At 65.8% G+C, this 20990-nt stretch overlaps 1 long non-coding RNA gene across 1 annotated transcript in view; it reads left to right on the top strand.

The window, feature by feature from the left end:
• LOC143789121 (uncharacterized) overlaps positions 1-20990 on the top strand; it is a 61590-nt gene that overhangs the window by 3 nt on the left and 40597 nt on the right. Inside the window, exons 1-3 of the long non-coding RNA XR_013218919.1 lie at positions 1-657; positions 1056-1126; positions 1214-1370. The exon at positions 1-657 is cut by the window's left edge and continues 3 nt beyond it. This is a non-coding gene — a long non-coding RNA (uncharacterized LOC143789121). The remainder of the gene's footprint in view (positions 658-1055; positions 1127-1213; positions 1371-20990) is intronic.

The following is a 20990-nucleotide window of genomic DNA, read 5'->3' as shown; positions in this document are numbered from 1 at the left end:
CCCCCGGGTTTTACTGTGTGTGGGTCGGGGTGGGCGAGGTCAGCGCCGTGTGGTGCGGTGTGGGCGGAGTCGGCGCCGTCTGCCCCCGGGGCTCATAGATGCCCCCCTGTGCTCGGGTGTGTGGGCGCAGGGTGGGCGGAGTCAGCGCCGTGTGCCCCCGGGGCTCATTGCTCTCCCCCTGTGCTCCGCTGTGTGGTGCAGGGTGGGCGGGGGTCAGGGCCAGTGCTGCCCGTGGTGGGCGGGGCCAGTGCTGCGCCCCTGGGGCTCATTCATTCCCCGGCTGTGTGCTGTTACGGCGGACAGTGGCGGGGGAGGGGCGGTGTGTGAGGAGGTTGTCACCCATCCCCCTCCTCAGCACTGTCTGGCCGGTGGGCGGGGTCCCTGCTGTGCGGCCGGAACCAGGAAGTCACTCGCCGGCCTGTGTGCATAGTGGAAGGGGGAGGAATCCTGTGACACGTCCCCTGTAGTGAAGGCAGCAAATTAATAATAACATCCTCTGCCCGGCTGTAAGGTGAAGCGGGGGGAGGGGCGAGGGGCGAGGGGCGGCCGGGTTCTGTGTGACATGGCGCCGAGCCCGCCCGCTGCTTTCCCGTTCTGACTTCAGCAACAATGACGTGACCTGTGAGCGCCAGATTTGAATCTTGGAGCTGCCGGCCGGTAAGTATGAGCCCGTATCGGCACCACCGCTGCATGTCTGTATGGGGTCAGCTGTGGGGGGGGCACTGCGGGGGGAGACAGGCTGTCCTTGGAGGGGGACCGGGAGCTTAGCACAGAGTATGGCGGGGGGGGCACTGCGGGGGAGACAGGCTGTCCCTGGAGGGGGATGGTGAGCTGAGCGCAGTGTATGGGGGCACTGCGTGGGAGACAGGGTCCCTGCAATGGGAAGTGAGGACAATGTATAGGGTCAGCTGTGGGGGGCATGGCAGGATACAGGGGTTCCCTGTGGGGTAGGGGAGGGTTAGGGGGAGCTGAGCACAGTCACTCAGCTGTGAACACTGATTATGAATGCAATGTTTCCCTTATTAATTATTGTTCTTTCTTTCCCTGTCTCTCAGTAGGTAATACTTGGGGCAGTCGCCCGCTCGCTGTGTGTCTGCTGGGAATATATACGCTCGTGGAAGAACAGGTTAATGTACCAGTACAATTAATAGGGCTTAGAAGAAAAAATGTCAAAATTCAAAAATTTCCTTTTTTTTCTTCTCTTTTCAAATAGGTAACAAGGCATCGTGCAGACTAAACTCGCTCAAGACCTGGCGGGACAAGGACTCCAAGTTTCCCTAATGGACGACATCGCTATGGAGGAACATTCCTCTCCGGCCTCCATCATCATCATCATGTGGAGCAGCTAAACCTCTTCAGCCTCGGTTTGGGTAAGTGACAATCCATGTATGGTCTAAGGAGCGGTCATGGCACATGTACATACATGTATGTGTATACATGTATATACAGTCAGCTGTCATGGCACTCAGGAAGTCACACCAGGGGGCTGTGTGGCTCTGTAGTCCTCTACAGCACCACACAACCCCCTCTACAGCACCACACAACCCCCTCTACACCACCACACGACCCCCTCTACAGCGCCACACAGCCTCCACAGCCCCATACCAGACCCACGGACTCCCTCAGCCCCCCTTTACTGGCCCCTGCACCACGCCACAGGCTCTGACAGGCTGTCCCACAGCCCCTCAGAGCCAGCATGCTCAGCCCCTCAGAGCCAGCATGCTCAGCCCCTCAGAGCCAGCATGCTCAGCCCCTCAGAGCCAGCATGCTCAGCCCCTCAGAGCCAGCATGCTCAGCCCCTCAGAGCCAGCATGCTCAGCCCCTCAGAGCCAGCATCATGCTCAGCCCCTCAGAGCCAGCATCATGCTCAGCCCCTCAGAGCCAGCATCATGCTCAGCCCCTCAGAGCCAGCATCATGCTCAGCCCCTCAGAGCCAGCATCATGCTCAGCCCCTCAGAGCCAGCATCATGCTCAGCCCCTCAGAGCCAGCATCATGCTCAGCCCCTCAGAGCCAGCATCATGCTCAGCCCCTCAGAGCCAGCATCATGCTCAGCCCCTCAGAGCCAGCATCATGCTCAGCCCCTCAGAGCCAGCATCATGCTCAGCCCCTCAGAGCCAGCATCATGCTCAGCCCCTCAGAGCCAGCATCATGCTCAGCCCCTCAGAGCCAGCATCATGCTCAGCCCCTCAGAGCCAGCATCATGCTCAGCCCCTCAGAGCCAGCATCATGCTCAGCCCCTCAGAGCCAGCATCATGCTCAGCCCCTCAGAGCCAGCATCATGCTCAGCCCCTCAGAGCCAGCATCATGCTCAGCCCCTCAGAGCCAGCATCATGCTCAGCCCCTCAGAGCCAGCATCATGCTCAGCCCTTCAGAGCCAGCATCATGCTCAGCCCCTCAGAGCCAGCATCATGCTCAGCCCCTCAGAGCCAGCATCATGCTCAGCCCCTCAGAGCCAGCCTCATGCTGCCAGCATCATGCCCAGCTCCTCAGAGCCAGCCTCATGCTGCCAGCATCATGCCCAGCCCCTCAGAGCCAGCCTCATGCTGCCAGCATCATGCCCAGCCCCTCAGAGCCAGCCTCATGCTGCCAGCATCATGCCCAGCCCCTCAGAGCCAGCCTCATGCTGCCAGCATCATGCCCAGCCCCTCAGAGCCAGCCTCATGCTGCCAGCATCATGCCCAGCCCCTCAGAGCCAGCCTCATGCTGCCAGCATCATGCCCAGCCCCTCAGAGCCAGCCTCATGCTGCCAGCATCATGCCCAGCCCCTCAGAGCCAGCCTCATGCTGCCAGCATCATGCCCAGCCCCTCAGAGCCAGCCTCATGCTGCCAGCATCATGCCCAGCCCCTCAGAGCCAGCCTCATGCTGCCAGCCTCATGCTGCCAGCCCATCAGAGCCAGCCTCATGCTGCCAGCCCCTCAGAGCCAGCCTCATGCTGCCAGCATCATGCCCAGCCCCTCAGAGGCAGCACCAGGCTGCCAGCATCATGCCCAGCCCCTCAGAGGCAGCACCAGGCTGCCAGCATCATGCCCAGCCCCTCAGAGGCAGCACCAGGCTGCCAGCATCATGCCCAGCCCCTCAGAGGCAGCACCAGGCTGCCAGCATCATGCCCAGCCCCTCAGAGGCAGCACCAGGCTGCCAGCATCATGCCCAGCCCCTCAGAGGCAGCACCAGGCTGCCAGCATCATGCCCAGCCCCTCAGAGGCAGCACCAGGCTGCCAGCATCATGCCCAGCCCCTCAGAGGCAGCACCAGGCTGCCAGCATCATGCCCAGCCCCTCAGAGGCAGCACCAGGCTGCCAGCATCATGCCCAGCCCCTCAGAGGCAGCACCAGGCTGCCAGCATCATGCCCAGCCCCTCAGAGGCAGCACCAGGCTGCCAGCATCATGCCCAGCCCCTCAGAGGCAGCACCAGGCTGCCAGCATCATGCCCAGCCCCTCAGAGGCAGCACCAGGCTGCCAGCATCATGCCCAGCCCCTCAGAGGCAGCCTCATGCTGCCAGCATCATGCCCAGCCCCTCAGAGGCAGCCTCATGCTGCCAGCATCATGCCCAGCCCCTCAGAGGCAGCCTCATGCTGCCAGCATCATGCCCAGCCCCTCAGAGGCAGCACCAGGCTGCCAGCATCATGCCCAGCCCCTCAGAGGCAGCACCAGGCTGCCAGCATCATGCCCAGCCCCTCAGAGGCAGCACCAGGCTGCCAGCATCATGCCCAGCCCCTCAGAGGCAGCACCAGGCTGCCAGCATCATGCCCAGCCCCTCAGAGGCAGCACCAGGCTGCCAGCATCATGCCCAGCCCCTCAGAGGCAGCACCAGGCTGCCAGCATCATGCCCAGCCCCTCAGAGCCAGCCTCATGCTGCCAGCATCATGCCCAGCCCCTCAGAGCCAGCCTCATGCTGCCAGCCTCATGCTGCCAGCCCATCAGAGCCAGCCTCATGCTGCCAGCCCCTCAGAGCCAGCCTCATGCTGCCAGCATCATGCCCAGCCCCTCAGAGGCAGCACCAGGCTGCCAGCATCATGCCCAGCCCCTCAGAGGCAGCACCAGGCTGCCAGCATCATGCCCAGCCCCTCAGAGGCAGCACCAGGCTGCCAGCATCATGCCCAGCCCCTCAGAGGCAGCACCAGGCTGCCAGCATCATGCCCAGCCCCTCAGAGGCAGCACCAGGCTGCCAGCATCATGCCCAGCCCCTCAGAGGCAGCACCAGGCTGCCAGCATCATGCCCAGCCCCTCAGAGGCAGCACCAGGCTGCCAGCATCATGCCCAGCCCCTCAGAGGCAGCACCAGGCTGCCAGCATCATGCCCAGCCCCTCAGAGGCAGCACCAGGCTGCCAGCATCATGCCCAGCCCCTCAGAGGCAGCACCAGGCTGCCAGCATCATGCCCAGCCCCTCAGAGGCAGCACCAGGCTGCCAGCATCATGCCCAGCCCCTCAGAGGCAGCACCAGGCTGCCAGCATCATGCCCAGCCCCTCAGAGGCAGCACCAGGCTGCCAGCATCATGCCCAGCCCCTCAGAGGCAGCACCAGGCTGCCAGCATCATGCCCAGCCCCTCAGAGGCAGCCTCATGCTGCCAGCATCATGCCCAGCCCCTCAGAGGCAGCCTCATGCTGCCAGCATCATGCCCAGCCCCTCAGAGGCAGCACCAGGCTGCCAGCATCATGCCCAGCCCCTCAGAGGCAGCACCAGGCTGCCAGCATCATGCCCAGCCCCTCAGAGGCAGCACCAGGCTGCCAGCATCATGCCCAGCCCCTCAGAGGCAGCACCAGGCTGCCAGCATCATGCCCAGCCCCTCAGAGGCAGCACCAGGCTGCCAGCATCATGCCCAGCCCCTCAGAGGCAGCACCAGGCTGCCAGCATCATGCCCAGCCCCTCAGAGGCAGCCTCAGGCTGCCAGCATCATGCCCAGCCCCTCAGAGGCAGCCTCAGGCTGCCAGCATCATGCCCAGCCCCTCAGAGGCAGCCTCAGGCTGCCAGCATCATGCCCAGCCCCTCAGAGGCAGCCTCAGGCTGCCAGCATCATGCCCAGCCCCTCAGAGGCAGCCTCAGGCTGCCAGCATCATGCCCAGCCCCTCAGAGGCAGCCTCAGGCTGCCAGCATCATGCCCAGCCCCTCAGAGGCAGCCTCAGGCTGCCAGCATCATGCCCAGCCCCTCAGAGGCAGCCTCAGGCTGCCAGCATCATGCCCAGCCCCTCAGAGGCAGCACCAGGCTGCCAACATCATGCCCAGCCCCTCAGAGGCAGCACCAGGCTGCCAGCATCATGCCCAGCCCCTCAGAGGCAGCACCAGGCTGCCAGCATCATGCCCAGCCCCTCAGAGGCAGCACCAGGCTGCCAGCATCATGCCCAGCCCCTCAGAGGCAGCACCAGGCTGCCAGCATCATGCCCAGCCCCTCAGAGGCAGCACCAGGCTGCCAGCATCATGCCCAGCCCCTCAGAGGCAGCACCAGGCTGCCAGCATCATGCCCAGCCCCTCAGAGGCAGCACCAGGCTGCCAGCATCATGCCCAGCCCCTCATAGGCAGCACCAGGCTGCCAGCATCATGCCCAGCCCCTCAGAGGCAGCACCAGGCTGCCAGCATCATGCCCAGCCCCTCAGAGGCAGCACCAGGCTGCCAGCATCATGCCCAGCCCCTCAGAGGCAGCACCAGGCTGCCAGCATCATGCCCAGCCCCTCAGAGGCAGCACCAGGCTGCCAGCATCATGCCCAGCCCCTCAGAGGCAGCACCAGGCTGCCAGCATCATGCCCAGCCCCTCAGAGGCAGCACCAGGCTGCCAGCATCATGCCCAGCCCCTCAGAGGCAGCACCAGGCTGCCAGCATCATGCCCAGCCCCTCAGAGGCAGCACTAGGCTGCCAGCATCATGCCCAGCCCCTCAGAGGCAGCACCAGGCTGCCAGCATCATGCCCAGCCCCTCAGAGGCAGCCTCATGCTGCCAGCCCCTCAGAGCCAGCCTCATGCTGCCAGCATCATGCCCAGCCCCTCAGAGGCAGCACCAGGCTGCCAGCACCATGCCCAGCCCCTCAGAGGCAGCACCAGGCTGCCAGCATCATGCCCAGCCCCTCAGAGCCAGCCTCATGCTGCCAGCCCCTCAGAGCCAGCCTCATGCTGCCAGCATCATGCCCAGCCCCTCAGAGGCAGCCTCATGCTGCCAGCATCATGCCCAGCCCCTCAGAGGCAGCCTCATGCTGCCAGCATCATGCCCAGCCCCTCAGAGGCAGCCTCATGCTGCCAGCATCATGCCCAGCCCCTCAGAGGCAGCCTCATGCTGCCAGCATCATGCCCAGCCCCTCAGAGGCAGCCTCATGCTGCCAGCATCATGCCCAGCCCCTCAGAGGCAGCCTCATGCTGCCAGCATCATGCCCAGCCCCTCAGAGGCAGCCTCATGCTGCCAGCATCATGCCCAGCCCCTCAGAGGCAGCCTCATGCTGCCAGCATCATGCCCAGCCCCTCAGAGGCAGCCTCATGCTGCCAGCATCATGCCCAGCCCCTCAGAGGCAGCCTCATGCTGCCAGCATCATGCCCAGCCCCTCAGAGGCAGCCTCATGCTGCCAGCATCATGCCCAGCCCCTCAGAGGCAGCCTCATGCTGCCATCATCATGCCCAGCCCCTCAGAGGCAGCCTCATGCTGCCAGCATCATGCCCAGCCCCTCAGAGGCAGCCTCATGCTGCCAGCATCATGCCCGGCCCCTCAGAGGCAGCCTCATGCTGCCAGCATCATGCCCGGCCCCTCAGAGGCAGCACCAGGCTGCCAGCATCATGCCCGGCCCCTCAGAGGCAGCACCAGGCTGCCAGCATCATGCCCAGCCCCTCAGAGGCAGCACAAGGCTGCCAGCATCATGCCCAGCCCCTCAGAGGCAGCACCAGGCTGCCAGCATCATGCCCAGCCCCTCAGAGGCAGCACCAGGCTGCCAGCATCATGCCCAGCCCCTCAGAGGCAGCACCAGGCTGCCAGCATCATGCCCAGCCCCTCAGAGGCAGCACCAGGCTGCCAGCATCATGCCCAGCCCCTCAGAGGCAGCACCAGGCTGCCAGCATCATGCCCAGCCCCTCAGAGGTAGCACCAGGCTGCCAGCATCATGCCCAGCCCCTCAGAGGCAGCACCAGGCTGCCAGCATCATGCCCAGCCCCTCAGAGGCAGCACCAGGCTGCCAGCATCATGCCCAGCCCCTCAGAGGCAGCACCAGGCTGCCAGCATCATGCCCAGCCCCTCAGAGGCAGCCTCATGCTGCCAGCATCATGCCCAGCCCCTCAGAGGCAGCCTCATGCTGCCAGCATCATGCCCAGCCCCTCAGAGGCAGCCTCATGCTGCCAGCATCATGCCCAGCCCCTCAGAGGCAGCACCAGGCTGCCAGCATCATGCCCAGCCCCTCAGAGGCAGCACCAGGCTGCCAGCATCATGCCCAGCCCCTCAGAGGCAGCACCAGGCTGCCAGCATCATGCCCAGCCCCTCAGAGGCAGCACCAGGCTGCCAGCATCATGCCCAGCCCCTCAGAGGCAGCACCAGGCTGCCAGCATCATGCCCAGCCCCTCAGAGGCAGCACCAGGCTGCCAGCATCATGCCCAGCCCCTCAGAGGCAGCACCAGGCTGCCAGCATCATGCCCAGCCCCTCAGAGGCAGCACCAGGCTGCCAGCATCATGCCCAGCCCCTCAGAGGCAGCCTCAGGCTGCCAGCATCATGCCCAGCCCCTCAGAGGCAGCCTCAGGCTGCCAGCATCATGCCCAGCCCCTCAGAGGCAGCCTCAGGCTGCCAGCATCATGCCCAGCCCCTCAGAGGCAGCCTCAGGCTGCCAGCATCATGCCCAGCCCCTCAGAGGCAGCCTCAGGCTGCCAGCATCATGCCCAGCCCCTCAGAGGCAGCCTCAGGCTGCCAGCATCATGCCCAGCCCCTCAGAGGCAGCACCAGGCTGCCAGCATCATGCCCAGCCCCTCAGAGGCAGCACCAGGCTGCCAACATCATGCCCAGCCCCTCAGAGGCAGCACCAGGCTGCCAGCATCATGCCCAGCCCCTCAGAGGCAGCACCAGGCTGCCAGCATCATGCCCAGCCCCTCAGAGGCAGCACCAGGCTGCCAGCATCATGCCCAGCCCCTCAGAGGCAGCACCAGGCTGCCAGCATCATGCCCAGCCCCTCAGAGGCAGCACCAGGCTGCCAGCATCATGCCCAGCCCCTCAGAGGCAGCACCAGGCTGCCAGCATCATGCCCAGCCCCTCAGAGGCAGCACCAGGCTGCCAGCATCATGCCCAGCCCCTCATAGGCAGCACCAGGCTGCCAGCATCATGCCCAGCCCCTCAGAGGCAGCACCAGGCTGCCAGCATCATGCCCAGCCCCTCAGAGGCAGCACCAGGCTGCCAGCATCATGCCCAGCCCCTCAGAGGCAGCACCAGGCTGCCAGCATCATGTCCAGCCCCTCAGAGGCAGCACCAGGCTGCCAGCATCATGCCCAGCCCCTCAGAGGCAGCACCAGGCTGCCAGCATCATGCCCAGCCCCTCAGAGGCAGCACCAGGCTGCCAGCATCATGCCCAGCCCCTCAGAGGCAGCACTAGGCTGCCAGCATCATGCCCAGCCCCTCAGAGGCAGCACCAGGCTGCCAGCATCATGCCCAGCCCCTCAGAGGCAGCCTCATGCTGCCAGCCCCTCAGAGCCAGCCTCATGCTGCCAGCATCATGCCCAGCCCCTCAGAGGCAGCACCAGGCTGCCAGCACCATGCCCAGCCCCTCAGAGGCAGCACCAGGCTGCCAGCATCATGCCCAGCCCCTCAGAGCCAGCCTCATGCTGCCAGCCCCTCAGAGCCAGCCTCATGCTGCCAGCATCATGCCCAGCCCCTCAGAGGCAGCCTCATGCTGCCAGCATCATGCCCAGCCCCTCAGAGGCAGCCTCATGCTGCCAGCATCATGCCCAGCCCCTCAGAGGCAGCCTCATGCTGCCAGCATCATGCCCAGCCCCTCAGAGGCAGCCTCATGCTGCCAGCATCATGCCCAGCCCCTCAGAGGCAGCCTCATGCTGCCAGCATCATGCCCAGCCCCTCAGAGGCAGCCTCATGCTGCCAGCATCATGCCCAGCCCCTCAGAGGCAGCCTCATGCTGCCAGCATCATGCCCAGCCCCTCAGAGGCAGCCTCATGCTGCCAGCATCATGCCCAGCCCCTCAGAGGCAGCCTCATGCTGCCAGCATCATGCCCAGCCCCTCAGAGGCAGCCTCATGCTGCCAGCATCATGCCCAGCCCCTCAGAGGCAGCCTCATGCTGCCAGCATCATGCCCAGCCCCTCAGAGGCAGCCTCATGCTGCCAGCATCATGCCCAGCCCCTCAGAGGCAGCCTCATGCTGCCAGCATCATGCCCAGCCCCTCAGAGGCAGCCTCATGCTGCCATCATCATGCCCAGCCCCTCAGAGGCAGCCTCATGCTGCCAGCATCATGCCCAGCCCCTCAGAGGCAGCCTCATGCTGCCAGCATCATGCCCAGCCCCTCAGAGGCAGCCTCATGCTGCCAGCATCATGCCCAGCCCCTCAGAGGCAGCACCAGGCTGCCAGCATCATGCCCGGCCCCTCAGAGGCAGCACCAGGCTGCCAGCATCATGCCCAGCCCCTCAGAGGCAGCACAAGGCTGCCAGCATCATGCCCAGCCCCTCAGAGGCAGCACCAGGCTGCCAGCATCATGCCCAGCCCCTCAGAGGCAGCACCAGGCTGCCAGCATCATGCCCAGCCCCTCAGGCAGCACCAGGCTGCCAGCATCATGCCCAGCCCCTCAGAGGCAGCCTCAGGCTGCCAGCATCATGCCCAGCCCCTCAGAGGCAGCCTCAGGCTGCCAGCATCATGCCCAGCCCCTCAGAGGCAGCCTCAGGCTGCCAGCATCATGCCCAGCCCCTCAGAGGCAGCCTCATGCTGCCAGCATCATGCCCAGCCCCTCAGAGGCAGCCTCAGGCTGCCAGCATCATGCCCAGCCCCTCAGAGGCAGCCTCATGCTGCCAGCATCATGCCCAGCCCCTCAGAGGCAGCACCAGGCTGCCAGCATCATGCCCAGCCCCTCAGAGGCAGCACCAGGCTGCCAGCATCATGCCCAGCCCCTCAGAGGCAGCACCAGGCTGCCAGCATCATGCCCAGCCCCTCAGAGGCAGCACCAGGCTGTCAGCCCCTCAGAGCCACCCTCATGCTGCCAGCATCATGCCCAGCCCCTCAGAGGCAGCCTCAGGCTGCCAGCATCATGCCCAGCCCCTCAGAGGCAGCCTCAGGCTGCCAGCATCATGCCCAGCCCCTCAGAGGCAGCCTCATGCTGCCAGCATCATGCCCAGCCCCTCAGAGGCAGCCTCATGCTGCCAGCATCATGCCCAGCCCCTCAGAGGCAGCCTCATGCTGACAGCATCATGCCCAGCCCCTCAGAGGCAGCCTCATGCTGCCAGCATCATGCCCAGCCCCTCAGAGGCAGCCTCATGCTGCCAGCATCATGCCCAGCCCCTCAGAGGCAGCCTCATGCTGCCAGCATCATGCCCAGCCCCTCAGAGGCAGCCTCATGCTGCCAGCATCATGCCCAGCCCCTCAGAGGCAGCCTCATGCTGCCAGCATCATGCCCAGCCCTCAGAGGCAGCACCAGGCTGCCAGCATCATGCCCAGCCCCTCAGAGGCAGCACCAGGCTGCCAGCATCATGCCCAGCCCCTCAGAGGCAGCACCAGGCTGCCAGCATCATGCCCAGCCCCTCAGAGGCAGCACCAGGCTGCCAGCATCATGCCCAGCCCCTCAGAGGCAGCACCAGGCTGCCAGCATCATGCCCAGCCCCTCAGAGGCAGCACCAGGCTGCCAGCATCATGCTCAGCCCCTCAGAGGCAGCACCAGGCTGCCAGCATCATGCCCAGCCCCTCAGAGGCAGCACCAGGCTGCCAGCATCATGCCCAGCCCCTCATAGGCAGCACCAGGCTGCCAGCATCATGGCCAGCCCCTCAGAGGCAGCCTCAGGCTGCCAGCATCATGCCCAGCCCCTCAGAGGCAGCACCAGGCTGCCAGCATCATTCCCAGCCCCTCAGAGGCAGCCTCATGCTGCCAGCATCATGCCCAGCCCCTCAGAGGCAGCCTCAGGCTGCCAGCATCATGCCCAGCCCCTCAGAGGCAGCACCAGGCTGCCAGCATCATGCCCAGCCCCTCAGAGGCAGCACCAGGCTGCCAGCATCATGCCCAGCCCCTCAGAGGCAGCACCAGGCTGCCAGCATCATGCCCAGCCCCTCAGAGGCAGCACCAGGCTGCCTGCATCATGCCCAGCCCCTCAGATGCAGCCTCAGGCTGCCAGCATCATGCCCAGCCCCTCAGAGGCAGCCTCATGCTGCCAGCATCATGCCCAGCCCCTCAGAGGCAGCCTCAGGCTGCCAGCATCATGCCCAGCCCCTCAGAGGCAGCCTCATGCTGCCAGCATCATGCCCAGCCCCTCAGAGGCAGCACCAGGCTGCCAGCATCATGCCCAGCCCCTCAGAGGCAGCACCAGGCTGCCAGCATCATGCCCAGCCCCTCAGAGGCAGCACCAGGCTGCCAGCATCATGCCCAGCCCCTCAGAGGCAGCACCAGGCTGCCAGCATCATGCCCAGCCCCTCAGAGGCAGCACCAGGCTGCCAGCATCATGCCCAGCCCCTCAGAGGCAGCACCAGGCTGCCAGCATCATGCCCAGCCCCTCAGAGGCAGCACCAGGCTGCCAGCATCATGCCCAGCCCCTCAGAGGCAGCACCAGGCTGCCAGCATCATGCCCAGCCCCTCAGAGGCAGCACCAGGCTGCCAGCATCATGCCCAGCCCCTCAGAGGCAGCACCAGGCTGCCAGCATCATGCCCAGCCCCTCAGAGGCAGCACCAGGCTGCCAGCATCATGCCCAGCCCCTCAGAGGCAGCACCAGGCTGCCAGCATCATGCCCAGCCCCTCAGAGGCAGCACCAGGCTGCCAGCCCCTCAGAGCCAGCCTCATGCTGCCAGCATCATGCCCAGCCCCTCAGAGGCAGCCTCAGGCTGCCAGCATCATGCCCAGCCCCTCAGAGGCAGCCTCAGGCTGCCAGCATCATGCCCAGCCCCTCAGAGGCAGCCTCAGGCTGCCAGCATCATGCCCAGCCCCTCAGAGGCAGCCTCATGCTGCCAGCATCATGCCCAGCCCCTCAGAGGCAGCCTCATGCTGCCAGCATCATGCCCAGCCCCTCAGAGGCAGCCTCATGCTGCCAGCATCATGCCCAGCCCCTCAGAGGCAGCCTCATGCTGCCAGCATCATGCCCAGCCCCTCAGAGGCAGCCTCATGCTGCCAGCATCATGCCCAGCCCCTCAGAGGCAGCCTCATGCTGCCAGCATCATGCCCAGCCCCTCAGAGGCAGCCTCATGCTGCCAGCATCATGCCCAGCCCCTCAGAGGCAGCCTCATGCTGCCAGCATCATGCCCAGCCCCTCAGAGGCAGCCTCATGCTGCCAGCATCATGCCCAGCCCCTCAGAGGCAGCCTCATGCTGCCAGCATCATGCCCAGCCCCTCAGAGGCAGCACCAGGCTGCCAGCATCATGCCCAGCCCCTCAGAGGCAGCACCAGGCTGCCAGCATCATGCCCAGCCCCTCAGAGGCAGCACCAGGCTGCCAGCATCATGCCCAGCCCCTCAGAGGCAGCACCAGGCTGCCAGCATCATGCCCAGCCCCTCAGAGGCAGCACCAGGCTGCCAGCATCATGCCCAGCCCCTCAGAGGCAGCACCAGGCTGCCAGCATCATGCCCAGCCCCTCAGAGGCAGCACCAGGCTGCCAGCATCATGCCCAGCCCCTCAGAGGCAGCCTCATGCTGCCAGCATCATGCCCAGCCCCTCAGAGGCAGCCTCAGGCTGCCAGCATCATGCCCAGCCCCTCAGAGGCAGCCTCAGGCTGCCAGCATCATGCCCATCCCCTCAGAGGCAGCCTCAGGCTGCCAGCATCATGCCCAGCCCCTCAGAGGCAGCCTCAGGCTGCCAGCATCATGCCCAGCCCCTCAGAGGCAGCCTCAGGCTGCCAGCATCATGCCCAGCCCCTCAGAGGCAGCCTCAGGCTGCCAGCATCATGCCCAGCCCCTCAGAGGCAGCCTCAGGCTGCCAGCATCATGCCCAGCCCCTCAGAGGCAGCACCAGGCTGCCAGCATCATGCCCAGCCCCTCAGAGGCAGCACCAGGCTGCCAGCATCATGCCCAGCCCCTCAGAGGCAGCACCAGGCTGCCAGCATCATGCCCAGCCCCTCAGAGGCAGCACCAGGCTGCCAGCATCATGCCCAGCCCCTCAGAGGCAGCACCAGGCTGCCAGCATCATGCCCAGCCCCTCAGAGGCAGCACCAGGCTGCCAGCATCATGCCCAGCCCCTCAGAGGCAGCACCAGGCTGCCAGCATCATGCCCAGCCCCTCAGAGGCAGCACCAGGCTGCCAGCATCATGCCCAGCCCCTCAGAGGCAGCACCAGGCTGCCAGCATCATGCCCAGCCCCTCAGAGGCAGCACCAGGCTGCCAGCATCATGCCCAGCCCCTCAGAGGCAGCACCAGGCTGCCAGCATCATGCCCAGCCCCTCAGAGGCAGCACCAGGCTGCCAGCATCATGCCCAGCCCCTCAGAGGCAGCACCAGGCTGCCAGCATCATGCCCAGCCCCTCAGAGGCAGCACCAGGCTGCCAGCATCATGCCCAGCCCCTCAGAGGCAGCACCAGGCTGCCAGCATCATGCCCAGCCCCTCAGAGGCAGCACCAGGCTGCCAGCATCATGTCCAGCCCCTCAGAGGCAGCACCAGGCTGCCAGCATCATGCCCAGCCCCTCAGAGGCAGCACCAGGCTGCCAGCATCATGCCCAGCCCCTCAGAGGCAGCACCAGGCTGCCAGCATCATGCCCAGCCCCTCAGAGGCAGCACCAGGCTGCCAGCATCATGCCCAGCCCCTCAGAGGCAGCACCAGGCTGCCAGCATCATGCCCAGCCCCTCAGAGGCAGCCTCATGCTGCCAGCCCCTCAGAGCCAGCCTCATGCTGCCAGCATCATGCCCAGCCCCTCAGAGGCAGCACCAGGCTGCCAGCACCATGCCCAGCCCCTCAGAGGCAGCACCAGGCTGCCAGCATCATGCCCAGCCCCTCAGAGGCAGCACCAGGCTGCCAGCATCATGCCCAGCCCCTCAGAGGCAGCACCAGGCTGCCAGCATCATGCCCAGCCCCTCAGAGCCAGCCTCATGCTGCCAGCCCCTCAGAGCCAGCCTCATGCTGCCAGCATCATGCCCAGCCCCTCAGAGGCAGCCTCATGCTGCCAGCATCATGCCCAGCCCCTCAGAGGCAGCCTCATGCTGCCATCATCATGCCCAGCCCCTCAGAGGCAGCCTCATGCTGCCAGCATCATGCCCAGCCCCTCAGAGGCAGCCTCATGCTGCCAGCATCATGCCCAGCCCCTCAGAGGCAGCCTCATGCTGCCAGCATCATGCCCAGCCCCTCAGAGGCAGCCTCATGCTGCCAGCATCATGCCCAGCCCCTCAGAGGCAGCCTCATGCTGCCAGCATCATGCCCAGCCCCTCAGAGGCAGCCTCATGCTGCCAGCATCATGCCCAGCCCCTCAGAGGCAGCCTCATGCTGCCAGCATCATGCCCAGCCCCTCAGAGGCAGCCTCATGCTGCCAGCATCATGCCCAGCCCCTCAGAGGCAGCCTCATGCTGCCAGCATCATGCCCAGCCCCTCAGAGGCAGCCTCATGCTGCCAGCATCATGCCCAGCCCCTCAGAGGCAGCCTCATGCTGCCAGCATCATGCCCAGCCCCTCAGAGGCAGCACTAGGCTGCCAGCATCATGCCCAGCCCCTCAGAGGCAGCACCAGGCTGCCAGCATCATGCCCAGCCCCTCAGAGGCAGCACCAGGCTGCCAGCATCATGCCCAGCCCCTCAGAGGCAGCACCAGGCTGCCAGCATCATGCCCAGCCCCTCAGAGGCAGCACCAGGCTGCCAGCATCATGCCCAGCCCCTCAGAGGCAGCACCAGGCTGCCAGCATCATGCCCAGCCCCTCAGAGGCAGCACCAGGCTGCCAGCATCATGCCCAGCCCCTCAGAGGCAGCCTCAGGCTGCCAGCATCATGCCCAGCCCCTCAGAGGCAGCCTCAGGCTGCCAGCATCATGCCCAGCCCCTCAGAGGCAGCCTCAGGCTGCCAGCATCATGCCCAGCCCCTCAGAGGCAGCCTCAGGCTGCCAGCATCATGCCCAGCCCCTCAGAGGCAGCCTCAGGCTGCCAGCATCATGCCCAGCCCCTCAGAGGCAGCCTCAGGCTGCCAGCATCATGCCCAGCCCCTCAGAGGCAGCACCAGGCTGCCAGCATCATGCCCAGCCCCTCAGAGGCAGCACCAGGCTGCCAGCATCATGCCCAGCCCCTCAGAGGCAGCACCAGGCTGCCAGCATCATGCCCAGCCCCTCAGAGGCAGCACCAGGCTGCCAGCATCATGCCCAGCCCCTCAGAGGCAGCACCAGGCTGCCAGCATCATGCCCAGCCCCTCAGAGGCAGCACCAGGCTGCCAGCATCATGCCCAGCCCCTCAGAGGCAGCACCAGGCTGCCAGCATCATGCCCAGCCCCTCAGAGGCAGCACCAGGCTGCCAGCATCATGCCCAGCCCCTCAGAGGCAGCACCAGGCTGCCAGCATCATGCCCAGCCCCTCAGAGGCAGCACCAGGCTGCCAGCATCATGCCCAGCCCCTCAGAGGCAGCACCAGGCTGCCAGCATCATGCCCAGCCCCTCATAGGCAGCACCAGGCTGCCAGCATCATGCCCAGCCCCTCAGAGGCAGCACCAGGCTGCCAGCATCATGCCCAGCCCCTCAGAGGCAGCACCAGGCTGCCAGCATCATGCCCTGCCCCTCAGAGGCAGCACCAGGCTGCCAGCATCATGCCCAGCCCCTCAGAGGCAGCACCAGGCTGCCAGCATCATGCCCAGCCCCTCAGAGGCAGCACCAGGCTGCCAGCATCATGCCCAGCCCCTCAGAGGCAGCACCAGGCTGCCAGCATCATGCCCAGCCCCTCAGAGGCAGCACCAGGCTGCCAGCATCATGCCCAGCCCCTCAGAGGCAGCACCAGGCTGCCAGCATCATGCCCAGCCCCTCAGAGGCAGCCTCATGCTGCCAGCCCCTCAGAGCCAGCCTCATGCTGCCAGCATCATGCCCAGCCCCTCAGAGGCAGCACCAGGCTGCCAGCACCATGCCCAGCCCCTCAGAGGCAGCACCAGGCTGCCAGCATCATGCCCAGCCCCTCAGAGTTAGCACCAGGCTGCCAGCATCATGCCCAGCCCCTCAGAGCCAGCCTCATGCTGCCAGCCCCTCAGAGCCAGCCTCATGCTGCCAGCATCATGCCCAGCCCCTCAGAGGCAGCCTCATGCTGCCAGCATCATGCCCAGCCCCTCAGAGGCAGCCTCATGCTGCCAGCATCATGCCCAGCCCCTCAGAGGCAGCCTCATGCTGCCAGCATCATGCCCAGCCCCTCAGAGGCAGCCTCATGCTGCCAGCATCATGCCCAGCCCCTCAGAGGCAGCCTCATGCTGCCAGCATCATGCCCAGCCCCTCAGAGGCAGCCTCATGCTGCCAGCATCATGCCCAGCCCCTCAGAGGCAGCCTCATGCTGCCAGCATCATGCCCAGCCCCTCAGAGGCAGCCTCATGCTGCCAGCATCATGCCCAGCCCCTCAGAGGCAGCCTCATGCTGCCAGCATCATGCCCAGCCCCTCAGAGGCAGCCTCATGCTGCCAGCATCATGCCCAGCCCCTCAGAGGCAGCCTCATGCTGCCATCATCATGCCCAGCCCCTCAGAGGCAGCCTCATGCTGCCAGCATCATGCCCAGCCCCTCAGAGGCAGCCTCATGCTGCCAGCATCATGCCCAGCCCCTCAGAGGCAGCCTCATGCTGCCAGCATCATGCCCAGCCCCTCAGAGGCAGCACCAGGCTGCCAGCATCATGCCCAGCCCCTCAGAGGCAGCACCAGGCTGCCAGCATCATGCCCAGCCCCTCAGAGGCAGCACAAGGCTGCCAGCATCATGCCCAGCCCCTCAGAGGCAGCACCAGGCTGCCAGCATCATGCCCAGCCCCTCAGAGGCAGCACCAGGCTGCCGGCATCATGCCCAGCCCCTCAGAGGCAGCCTCATGCTGCCAGCATCATGCCCAGCCCCTCAGAGGCAGCCTCATGCTGCCAGCATCATGCCCAGCCCCTCAGAGGCAGCACCAGGCTGCCAGCATCATGCCCAGCCCCTCAGAGGCAGCACCAGGCTGCCAGCATCATGCCCAGCCCCTCAGAGGCAGCCTCATGCTGCCAGCCCCTCAGAGCCAGCCTCATGCTGCCAGCATCATGCCCAGCCCCTCAGAGGCAGCACCAGGCTGCCAGCACCATGCCCAGCCCCTCAGAGGCAGCACCAGGCTGCCAGCATCATGCCCAGCCCCTCAGAGGCAGCACCAGGCTGCCAGCATCATGCCCAGCCCCTCAGAGGCAGCACCAGGCTGCCAGCATCATGCCCAGCCCCTCAGAGCCAGCCTCATGCTGCCAGCCCCTCAGAGCCAGCCTCATGCTGCCAGCATCATGCCCAGCCCCTCAGAGGCAGCCTCATGCTGCCAGCATCATGCCCAGCCCCTCAGAGGCAGCCTCATGCTGCCATCATCATGCCCAGCCCCTCAGAGGCAGCCTCATGCTGCCAGCATCATGCCCAGCCCCTCAGAGGCAGCCTCATGCTGCCAGCATCATGCCCAGCCCCTCAGAGGCAGCCTCATGCTGCCAGCATCATGCCCAGCCCCTCAGAGGCAGCCTCATGCTGCCAGCATCATGCCCAGCCCCTCAGAGGCAGCCTCATGCTGCCAGCATCATGCCCAGCCCCTCAGAGGCAGCCTCATGCTGCCAGCATCATGCCCAGCCCCTCAGAGGCAGCCTCATGCTGCCAGCATCATGCCCAGCCCCTCAGAGGCAGCCTCATGCTGCCAGCATCATGCCCAGCCCCTCAGAGGCAGCCTCATGCTGCCAGCATCATGCCCAGCCCCTCAGAGGCAGCCTCATGCTGCCAGCATCATGCCCAGCCCCTCAGAGGCAGCCTCATGCTGCCAGCATCATGCCCAGCCCCTCAGAGGCAGCACTAGGCTGCCAGCATCATGCCCAGCCCCTCAGAGGCAGCACCAGGCTGCCAGCATCATGCCCAGCCCCTCAGAGGCAGCACCAGGCTGCCAGCATCATGCCCAGCCCCTCAGAGGCAGCACCAGGCTGCCAGCATCATGCCCAGCCCCTCAGAGGCAGCACCAGGCTGCCAGCATCATGCCCAGCCCCTCAGAGGCAGCACCAGGCTGCCAGCATCATGCCCAGCCCCTCAGAGGCAGCACCAGGCTGCCAGCATCATGCCCAGCCCCTCAGAGGCAGCCTCAGGCTGCCAGCATCATGCCCAGCCCCTCAGAGGCAGCCTCAGGCTGCCAGCATCATGCCCAGCCCCTCAGAGGCAGCCTCAGGCTGCCAGCATCATGCCCAGCCCCTCAGAGGCAGCCTCAGGCTGCCAGCATCATGCCCAGCCCCTCAGAGGCAGCCTCAGGCTGCCAGCATCATGCCCAGCCCCTCAGAGGCAGCCTCAGGCTGCCAGCATCATGCCCAGCCCCTCAGAGGCAGCACCAGGCTGCCAGCATCATGCCCAGCCCCTCAGAGGCAGCACCAGGCTGCCAGCATCATGCCCAGCCCCTCAGAGGCAGCACCAGGCTGCCAGCATCATGCCCAGCCCCTCAGAGGCAGCACCAGGCTGCCAGCATCATGCCCAGCCCCTCAGAGGCAGCACCAGGCTGCCAGCATCATGCCCAGCCCCTCAGAGGCAGCACCAGGCTGCCAGCATCATGCCCAGCCCCTCAGAGGCAGCACCAGGCTGCCAGCATCATGCCCAGCCCCTCAGAGGCAGCACCAGGCTGCCAGCATCATGCCCAGCCCCTCAGAGGCAGCACCAGGCTGCCAGCATCATGCCCAGCCCCTCAGAGGCAGCACCAGGCTGCCAGCATCATGCCCAGCCCCTCAGAGGCAGCACCAGGCTGCCAGCATCATGCCCAGCCCCTCATAGGCAGCACCAGGCTGCCAGCATCATGCCCAGCCCCTCAGAGGCAGCACCAGGCTGCCAGCATCATGCCCAGCCCCTCAGAGGCAGCACCAGGCTGCCAGCATCATGCCCTGCCCCTCAGAGGCAGCACCAGGCTGCCAGCATCATGCCCAGCCCCTCAGAGGCAGCACCAGGCTGCCAGCATCATGCCCAGCCCCTCAGAGGCAGCACCAGGCTGCCAGCATCATGCCCAGCCCCTCAGAGGCAGCACCAGGCTGCCAGCATCATGCCCAGCCCCTCAGAGGCAGCACCAGGCTGCCAGCATCATGCCCAGCCCCTCAGAGGCAGCACCAGGCTGCCAGCATCATGCCCAGCCCCTCAGAGGCAGCCTCATGCTGCCAGCCCCTCAGAGCCAGCCTCATGCTGCCAGCATCATGCCCAGCCCCTCAGAGGCAGCACCAGGCTGCCAGCACCATGCCCAGCCCCTCAGAGGCAGCACCAGGCTGCCAGCATCATGCCCAGCCCCTCAGAGTTAGCACCAGGCTGCCAGCATCATGCCCAGCCCCTCAGAGCCAGCCTCATGCTGCCAGCCCCTCAGAGCCAGCCTCATGCTGCCAGCATCATGCCCAGCCCCTCAGAGGCAGCCTCATGCTGCCAGCATCATGCCCAGCCCCTCAGAGGCAGCCTCATGCTGCCAGCATCATGCCCAGCCCCTCAGAGGCAGCCTCATGCTGCCAGCATCATGCCCAGCCCCTCAGAGGCAGCCTCATGCTGCCAGCATCATGCCCAGCCCCTCAGAGGCAGCCTCATGCTGCCAGCATCATGCCCAGCCCCTCAGAGGCAGCCTCATGCTGCCAGCATCATGCCCAGCCCCTCAGAGGCAGCCTCATGCTGCCAGCATCATGCCCAGCCCCTCAGAGGCAGCCTCATGCTGCCAGCATCATGCCCAGCCCCTCAGAGGCAGCCTCATGCTGCCAGCATCATGCCCAGCCCCTCAGAGGCAGCCTCATGCTGCCAGCATCATGCCCAGCCCCTCAGAGGCAGCCTCATGCTGCCATCATCATGCCCAGCCCCTCAGAGGCAGCCTCATGCTGCCAGCATCATGCCCAGCCCCTCAGAGGCAGCCTCATGCTGCCAGCATCATGCCCAGCCCCTCAGAGGCAGCCTCATGCTGCCAGCATCATGCCCAGCCCCTCAGAGGCAGCACCAGGCTGCCAGCATCATGCCCAGCCCCTCAGAGGCAGCACCAGGCTGCCAGCATCATGCCCAGCCCCTCAGAGGCAGCACAAGGCTGCCAGCATCATGCCCAGCCCCTCAGAGGCAGCACCAGGCTGCCAGCATCATGCCCAGCCCCTCAGAGGCAGCACCAGGCTGCCGGCATCATGCCCAGCCCCTCAGAGGCAGCCTCATGCTGCCAGCATCATGCCCAGCCCCTCAGAGGCAGCCTCATGCTGCCAGCATCATGCCCAGCCCCTCAGAGGCAGCACCAGGCTGCCAGCATCATGCCCAGCCCCTCAGAGGCAGCACCAGGCTGCCAGCATCATGCCCAGCCCCTCAGAGGCAGCACAAGGCTGCCAGCATCATGCCCAGCCCCTCAGAGGCAGCACCAGGCTGCCAGCATCATGCCCAGCCCCTCAGAGGCAGCACCAGGCTGCCAGCATCATGCCCAGCCCCTCAGAGGCAGCACCAGGCTGCCAGCATCATGCCCAGCCCCTCAGAGGCAGCCTCAGGCTGCCAGCATCATGCCCAGCCCCTCAGAGGCAGCCTCAGGCTGCCAGCATCATGCCCAGCCCCTCAGAGGCAGCCTCATGCTGCCAGCATCATGCCCAGCCCCTCAGAGGCAGCCTCAGGCTGCCAGCATCATGCCCAGCCCCTCAGAGGCAGCCTCATGCTGCCAGCATCATGCCCAGCCCCTCAGAGGCAGCACCAGGCTGCCAGCATCATGCCCAGCCCCTCAGAGGCAGCACCAGGCTGCCAGCATCATGCCCAGCCCCTCAGAGGCAGCACC

This window comes from Ranitomeya variabilis, unplaced genomic scaffold (genome assembly GCF_051348905.1).
Source record: "Ranitomeya variabilis isolate aRanVar5 unplaced genomic scaffold, aRanVar5.hap1 Scaffold_103, whole genome shotgun sequence".
NCBI classification, from domain to species: Eukaryota; Metazoa; Chordata; class Amphibia; order Anura; family Dendrobatidae; genus Ranitomeya; species Ranitomeya variabilis.
The sequence above is the reverse complement of the archived record's forward strand: the minus strand, read 5'-3'. Positions and strand labels throughout refer to the sequence as shown.